The sequence below is a fragment of the Leptonotus elevatus genome, chromosome 4 (genome assembly GCF_054856555.1).
Source record: "Leptonotus elevatus isolate MCC_2025b chromosome 4, RoL_Lele_1.0, whole genome shotgun sequence".
Taxonomy (NCBI): Eukaryota; Metazoa; Chordata; class Actinopteri; order Syngnathiformes; family Syngnathidae; genus Leptonotus; species Leptonotus elevatus.
The window spans coordinates 7,817,110-7,824,283 of NC_141242.1; the positions used below are offsets into that span (position 1 = coordinate 7,817,110).

Genomic DNA, 7,174 nt, shown 5'->3' on the forward strand with positions numbered 1-7,174 from the left:
AAATTCCATGGCTATTCTGCCCCTCGCGATATGTTTGCGAATGGCTAGCCCCAAAAATATATCTCACCAAGGAAATGGAATATATAAAGAAGCTGGGAATCCGATGGTACGAGAGCAAAACTGCAGTCTCAACAAATTAAAGCCAGATTATTAGCATCTAGTAAAAGCAATGATGTAGAGCAGGGGTGTGCCCAAAAATCGATTCTCATAAGAATCGCGATTCTCATTTAGTACAATTCAGAATCGATTTCAGGAGTCAAAAGTTGAGTGCATGTTAAAATTGGGATGCTTACCTAAAGAAGCAGCATGGAGGAGGCAGTTCCCGTCCCCAGTGGTGGCCAGAGGAAGCAGCTTCTTACAACTAGTGCACATGGTGGACCACCAGTTCAGACGACCTGCACAAAAATATACAATATAGTTAGTAGGGGTGAGCCCCCAAAAAATCGATTCTCATAAGAATCGCGATTCTCATTTAGTACGATTCAGAATCGATTTTAAATGTCCCAAAAATCGATTTTCTTTCAATTATTTTATACTGTCTTGCCTTTGTCTGTGTGTGCCTTTATTGGGAGCGCTGTTCATGTTGTACCCGATTTGGCCACTTAGGGGCAGTGTGGTTCCACGTGGTCTAATACACTGTTAAGTTGTAGCCACATTAGAGAGTAGAAGGAAAAAGTCACGATCAAGTTATTCCAATAAAAGTTGTTTTTTGCAGCGTGGAGCCATTCTTTTGAGTAAGTAGCGCGCTAATTAGCATTAGCGAGTCAGACTGGAGTAGATCATTACAATTCCTTGAACATCTATAAATTGAAGCAAAAATCATTGTCAGTCAAATAATTTTGAATGAAAAAAATTGTTCTTAATCGAAAATCGATACTGAATCGAATCGCACATCCAAAAATCGTAATCGAACCGAGAGACGTTCAAAGATTCCCACAACCTAATGTAGCGTAAATGATCACGTCCTATTGCAGCGCTGTCCCTAATAAAGTGAAGCTTTAGAAGCAATCTAGGTCAAGACTAAAAGCTGCTTGCATGCATCTCAAAAGAAGCCACAGTTTGATGTCTGGAGCTCAGTGATGGCCAGAACAGGGTCAGGGGTAAGGGTGGGGGGGGGGGGGGGGCGGTTGGTGAAGTGCTGTCGAAAGAGAGGTCTGCTTGCTCATGGGAGTGGTACCGCGCTGCGCCTCTGTCAGCACATATGCATTTTAGGGAAGTAGACAGGAACGAGGCGTGGCCGAGTAGAATGCGACTCGCGGCGAACGACTTCCTCAGCGAAAGAACAGGCTGGTTCGCACACCCTGCGGATGGGTTTGCTGGACATCACCCTTCAAAACTGTTCCCGCGACATCAATCCGTGCCATGAATTTCCTTCTCACTGTGCACATCTCCATTCTGCTCTTCTGAGAACACATGCTGACATTGGGGAACTTCTAACGTTGACCTGGGGCCCGCGCAAAGGTTAACAGGGGCATCCGCATGCCGGGGCACAAGGGTGCAGGAAAACAGTTCATGTCATGACCTGCAGGAAGCCACTGGTACTACTGGCTCCATCGCATGCGTATCCTACAAAGTGGCTGCTGCAGTTTTTTTGTAAAACTCTTGTTTGTGATTGCAGTGTCTTGTTCCGTCCGAGCGGAAAGCCCATAAGCCGTTCCCAGGGAGCAGTGAGGGAGATCTTCTCGCTGGGAAAAAATGGGGGCCGGCGGAGGCCTGCACTCAGCTGCACAAACTTCCACTTGCAGCTCATCGTCCAACAAAGCCAAAAAACAGATGTGGCGACTCACACACCAGAGACGGACATTTATAGGGATGGGGGTTTGATCAAAGGGAGACTTGAACTCCGCTCCAAGTAAAGCACCGCCGGGGCAAATTAGTCGCCACGACAGACACAACTTGACTGCTCAGTTTTTACATTTGGGTGTGAGCTGTTCCACTCAAATCCTTTTGGTTTGGCAAAGCTTCTTTGAGAAAGGGTTTGGTGCCCTTGATCGTGACAGGAAAACAACATATGCCATGATTGCGTTTGGTTGTAAACAAGTCCAGAATATCTCTCTCAGAATCTCTTGTCCAAAGTCCGCTGGAACGGGCTCTGGCTGACTTGGAGCTCAGACGTGGCAAATCTAGGTCCAGAAACCAAAACCCTGCCACAGTTTGGTTTTAGGCACAGGTAAAAACGATGGCAATTTTCTTTTAAGCCTCGAGGTTTTCCCAAAAGTAGTGGTAACTGTAACCCAAAATGTAACCAATCCTCCGACTGGTCAAGAGCAGTGCCTAAACCTCAAACCACACCTACAAGACATCAGGCACCCCCCCCCCCAAAAAAAGTCAAACAATCCTCAAATCTATGCAGAAAGATGATGATTTGCATTTTTTTTTGGTTTCATCTTGAAGTTCGTAACCAAAAACCCATGCCGCACTTGAAATTGACGTAAACGAGAGGGGCGTTAACAAGCAGAATCAACAATCAAATGTCGTGCTCATTTGATTGCCTCTTCAGCCTCAGACCTGTCGTGCGCCAGATTATTGTGTCATACTTCTTGTCTCCGAGCACGCCTTGAAATGCTGCATTCGAGCGCACGGCAATGACGGCGGCATTGGCCTGATCAGAATTGGTTGATCCTCCAGAATTAATGACATATCAAGTTATTAAATGTAGATGGGTTGGCTTCAGATTCAACGTGACCTTTGAGATGACTCCCTTCCGTGAGTCATTGGGTTACACCCTCGGGGAACACTTAGCATCAACCGCAACTTTCGTAGCATGACGCTCAGAAGCCTTAATCGACACACCCCAACTGCACGCAGAGTTGTTCAATGAGATAAAAGATTAACGCTAACACACTTTTTTGGTAACACAGGAAACCGGTTTTACCAGTTTCGCTTTTTTGCTTTCAACGGAGCCAATTGTGTTCTGAGAAGCTGACCCGGCGGGTGACTTTTGACGCCGATAAACAACGCCAACACAAACACAACCTAAATCAAGGTGATTAAACTCATTACGTCAACATGTTTTCAAGTTTTACAGCCTTGAGTTTTTTCCATTTCAATTCATGCAAGAGTATTCGCCATGTCACATTTGAGATCTCCATTCGTAAGATCAAGCGAGTGGGAAAGCTGTGTAATCTTCACATTTCTGCATAATCCGGTTGAGGAGGACTGAAGGTTTAACACAAAAAGTCCTTTACAGCGCTGGAAGCGCGGTCCGCCCGTTCGTACGGTCTTCAGGCAAATCGCCTCCTCGCCGATTGTTCAGCGGCGTTACAGACCATAAAGCCCAAGTCAAAGCAAGTCGACGAGCGGCTGCCTCATCCTGCTGAGCGTCGCAGCGTTGTAATTATCGGTGGGCGCTTGCTTGCGATGGTAATTACGACGGAACGGGACGATCCCAAACAAACAGATGGCGTTCGCGGACTGAGAAAATTGTCAGAAAGGTAATCATTTTGGAATTTTGGAGATTGACGAAGGGAGCACTCGCACCAGGGCCATTTCTTCCGTACCGTGCTTTGTCTAAGGATGTCAGACTCCCTTTCGCACATTCCTTTCTGCATATACAGTGGATATAAAAAGCCTTAACATCCATGCTCAGGTATTTGGATGATATAAAAAATACCATGCCAAGAGACATCGCGTCAAAACTTTTTCCACCATTAATGTGATCGATACTATAAACCGTACAACTCAATTTATAGTCAAAGAGTTCTGCCCTGGTTTCAAAATCCAGATTTATTCAATTGAGTTAAGTCACCCACACCAACGCCACGCACTCGCACCCCCACCTTCGGCGTGAGCGGGCACAACGTTCAGCTCTCTGAAATGCTTCGGAGAACTGAGACAGAGACGCTACACGCTCGCACCCATCCCCGCGAACGTGCAACCGAGGGGCACGAGGGCCACACGTACACAGCGCCGGTGTGTGAAACCCGGAAGTCGGAAGTCCCGCCTTCTCCGTGGCATATACCCCATTTAAGATATAGTTGAATTGCTGACCAACTTAATCATATTTGCTTCAATTGGTAACACACGATTCAATTCAATTAATCCAAAGTGAATATATTAAGTTTAGTTAATTATGAGTTCATTCAACTAAATATATTCACTTTGAATTAATTTTGGATGAACTTAATTAAGTTAAATTAATTAAAGTAATTTAGTTAAATTCATCCAAAATTAAAGTGACTATATTAAGTTTAATGGACTCCTAATTAACTCATTCACTGCCATTGGCGGCTATAGACGTCGAAAATTCATTTGAACTATTTCTATTAATTTTATTTTTTCCCCCACTTTTGTTAAGAGTATGAAAACCTAGTGTTTTTTTTAGATTGTATTAGAACAGATATACAATTTGTGATTAATCGTGAGTTAACTAGTGAAGTCATGCGATTAATTACGATTAAAAATAGTACTCGGCTGACGCTCCAAATTTTTTCTAATCTTTTCTTTAAAAAAAAAACAAGATTATTTAAAAAAAAATAACAAGAAAAGATTATTACAAAATTAGGGGCATCGGGTGATTAAAATTTGTAATTGTAATTATTCGCATGACTTGACTAGTTAACTCAAGATTAATCACAAATTTTATACTTTATACTAGGTTTCCATGCTCTTGTTAGCAAAAATGGAAAAAAAATAACTAATAGAAATAGTTCAAATTATTTTTTGACATCTATAGCTGTCAACGGCAGTGAATTAATGAATTAAACTTAATATATTCATGATGGATTAATTTAATTCAATCGTGTGTTACCATTTGAAGCAATTTTATTAAATTGCTCAACAATTCAATTTGTAATCTTAATTTATTTCCACAGTGCTCTTTTTAGACTGTCCGACTTGAACCGTGTCATGTACTGCTGTTGCAAACTATCGTCAATCAAATCCAGAAATTTTGATTAACATGTTATAATGCTGGCGAAGATCTTCAAGCTTCAATACAAGCAAGCGGCCTTCTACTTGATCCGCTCTCGAGCTAAACACACACAAATCTCCTCCAAAAGTGAAAGCCCATTCGTCAGCCTCTGTTTATGCTTTTAAATCTGTGTAAATTCCATGATGTCAAAGTGTTGCCTCGCATATACAGGAAGTCTCGTTTGGCTGGGAAACTGCTGAGGCGATACAGAAACTGCCTGATGTAAAGCATTAACCTTCATGAGTCACATTTGCAACACTTGGTTCCTCTTTAATTTTTTTTTTATTAATTTAACATTATAGATTGGAGGGGGGGGTGCAACCTGTGATTGCCGCTTACTGACACAAAAGCAAATTTGTGTTCTTGTCCGTTCTTACGTCACTGCGATCTTGTGAAACGTCATCAGTCGCGGCCCAAGTACTGTTCCAATTCAAAGTACGAATCAAGCAAGAACACACGGAATACCCGGGTGCTATTCTTGTCAGCTAGCTTAAACCAAGCATGTATCAAAAGTTGAACATGCTTTTATTGGGGTTAAAAAAAAAACCAAATAATACCCCTGGTTTACCTCTTTTCCTACCCAAAGTAGTTTATGTTGCATATCTGACACATCCAATATGGCAGACATCTAAGACTATTGGATCGTTTGGCCTTATCAGTCTGCTCACGAGGACCGTGTGATATTTGAAAATCCATTTCATGGAACGGGTTTGCCATTGAACCCCTTCATACGTCAACTTGATGTGTCCGCCGCGATCCCACTGGACGTTTCCTTTGGCTCGCGAACACGTCCCAATGCGTCATTCCGAGTGTGGAGCCTTGGCCTTTGGACGCGTGGCTGCAGGTGCGGCGGAGCTGCACGTGCAGTCGCAGCATTGGGAAAGGGACGATTAAATCACACAACACAAGCGCCACCCTTCTTCTTGTGCCTGGGTGGGGGCGTGGTGGGGGGCAACAAACTCAGGAAGGCCAGACACACCAGAAGCCGCAAGACTGTTTGTAAATATTTACACTAAACCCATTGCTGAGATGTTTAGGTTTGTTTTTTTTCTTCAGCTGATTTGCAGCAGCCCACCTACATGCAACATTGCCGGGTCATAGCTACAGAATGAGGCTGTCCTCCCTCACCTCATCCTCTGGAACTGGACTGGTCCAACTCCTTGTGGCTTTTATGGGGGGGAAAAGGACTTGAGGTTGTAACGTTTGGCTTAGCTGCTTTTTTTAGTTCACCTCCTGAGCAGATATATTCAAAAACAAAACAAAACGAAACAGTTGTGTTGTTGCCAGGTGATACAACGTGCTTGACTCATTTGTTGCGTGATATCCTCCTAGCCCCCCCCCCCCACCCTTCGTGTACGTGTGAGTGCGTGCGTGTAACACTTACAGGTGGTAATCACGTGAGCTGCGAGGACGTCGACTAGCTGTTTTATAAGCGTTTTTTGTTGTTGTTGTTTGTTTGTTTTTTTGCGAAGGAGGATGTGTGGCTGGCACAGTTCGCGGCTCCGTTGCGTGTCTAGCAGCGCGGCAGTTGGGTGACGCAAGGCGAGCTATTTATAACCCACGAACGGGATGTTCTCGCCTCAGCACTGCGGGGTCATTCGGGGATAAAAAAAACAAAAAAAAACGCGTTATGTTACCCAGCACCGCCAGACTACGTCGAGGCGTATGCTGACGGTTCCTATGTATGTATTTATTGAACCGAGACGCCACTGCTTTCATCAACGCTTAAATTTTCCCACAACTACTTCCGCCTTCGCGAAGGGTTGTGGGAAACCACGCCCACGCGTGCACCCGGTGACTTTGGAAGCACCCTGTGACCCGAAGAGTAAACATACGTGATGACGTATGTTCCATTGAGTGCACATGGAACCTTTTCGAATGGAAGTTTACCTTTGCAGTTAGCTATAACTGCTTAGTAAGCAGTCTTGTCAACTAGCTAGGTCAGTTACAGTCTCGTCCACAAGTATTTGAACAGCAAGGTAAATTGAAAATGTGTTCTTGTTGTATGCTAAAGCTATTTGGGTTTCAGAACATAAGATGAATATGAGGGGAAAAAATTCACAATTCCAGCTTTTATTTAATTGTATTTACATCTAGATGTAGAGCACCTATTGTTTGAATCCATCTACTTTTCATTCCTTTTTTTCAAAATATTTTGGCCTTTCCGTCTCAGAAAAGGTGGAAAGGCCAAAGTCTAGAGAAAGAAAGGATCTGCCTACGATCCTTACGCTACTCCACAAACTAGCTTATTTCGCCTCGGAG

At 43.7% G+C, this 7,174-nt stretch overlaps 1 protein-coding gene across 3 annotated transcripts in view; it reads right to left on the reverse strand.

The window, feature by feature from the left end:
• The window catches only part of trpm1b (transient receptor potential cation channel, subfamily M, member 1b), a 43,662-nt gene extending 37,011 nt beyond the window's left edge, over window positions 1-6,651 (reverse strand). For 2 of the 3 annotated variants that reach the window (XM_086073659.1, XM_086073658.1), the window contains exons 1-3: window positions 6,297-6,651; window positions 6,041-6,145; window positions 294-395 (exon numbers count right to left, since the gene is read on the reverse strand). The gene's annotated coding sequence lies outside the window, so the exon portion shown is untranslated. The remainder of the gene's footprint in view (window positions 1-293; window positions 396-6,040; window positions 6,146-6,296) is intronic. The other variant, XM_086073660.1, reaches the window with a different exon arrangement.
• Window positions 6,652-7,174: the final 523 nt, after the last annotated feature.